Source organism: Cryptotermes secundus, unplaced genomic scaffold, assembly GCF_002891405.2.
Source record: "Cryptotermes secundus unplaced genomic scaffold, Csec_1.0 scaffold1858, whole genome shotgun sequence".
NCBI lineage: Eukaryota > Metazoa > Arthropoda > Insecta > Blattodea > Kalotermitidae > Cryptotermes > Cryptotermes secundus.
In genome coordinates this window covers 1-1,279 of record NW_019735490.1, presented here as the reverse complement: position 1 = coordinate 1,279, position 1,279 = coordinate 1, and positions in this window count along the sequence as shown.

Genomic DNA, 1,279 nt, shown 5'->3' with positions numbered 1-1,279 from the left:
AGCCTCAACTGAACGCAACAAGGAAAGAGTGGATGAGATCATTCAAGATGACAGGCATGTGACTGTGGACACAATAGTCTGAAAACTTGGAATAGGGCACAGTGCAGTACAGGAGATGATTGAAAGCTTGGGTTATAGGAAAGTTTGTGCTCGTTGGGTCCTGCAGTTATTGACTGAAGACCACAAAGGTCGGCGAAAAGCCATCACCTCAGAACTGTTGCAGAGATGTTGACACGAAGGCGATGATTTTTTGCTCTGTTTGTGACAGGTGACGAAAGCTGGTTTCACCATTTCGAGCCTGAAACGAAATGGTTGAGTATGGAATGGCACCATTTGCATTCTCCATTAAAAAAGAAGGCAAAGACAGTGCCATCAGCTGCGAAGGTGATGGGCACAGTCTTCTGGGATGCAGAGGGGTTTATTCTGGCCGAATTTCTGGAACCTGGGTAAACCATCAATGCTGCTCGTTATGTCCAGACACTGCACAAGCTCCATCATGCATTGCGCGATAAATGTCCAGGACAAAACATCATCATCCTTCATGACAACGCTCACCCCCACGCCACTTGCCTCACTTTGGAAGCAATTGCAAAGATGGGTTGGGAAGTTCTTCCACACCCCTCCTATAGCTCTAATCTGGCACCCTCTGACTACCATCTTTTTGGATTTGTGAAGGATCAGCTTCGTGGACAACGTTTTGAGACATGGGAGGCAATTCAGAAAGCAGTGTGTCAGTGTCTTTGGATGGCTTGAATGGAATTTTACAGAAGTGGAATTTTTAAACTCCCAGAACGCTGGGAGAAATGTGTACAAAGAAGTGGCGATTACGTGAAAAAAATAAAGAAAGGTCTGTAGATTGAGATGGTGTATTTGGTTTGTCAATAATAAAGCATGTTACTTTACAAAAAAATTGTTGCTCATCACTTTCATTACGACCCTCATATTAATGGTAGACAAGACTTCAGAATTCACTGCAAAACATTTTTGTTCATCATCATCATCCACAAAACAAACATATCGCTAAGTTTTAACCTGTCCATTAAGACTACTATGAAGGTCTATATCAAAATTCTGAGCATGAGTATTTAGAGGGGTTTGAACATCTCACACAGATGAGTATGAAGATTACTGTCTTCCTCTATGTTAAGCCATGCCTTCTGGTGGATTGTTAATGAATTTTTGGCAATTTCTGGCAAGTCTACAAAACTACAATATATGGTAAAATTCACAGCACCCTTTTTATCACTGAATATGTTTTCTGAAATTCCATTCATGTGCA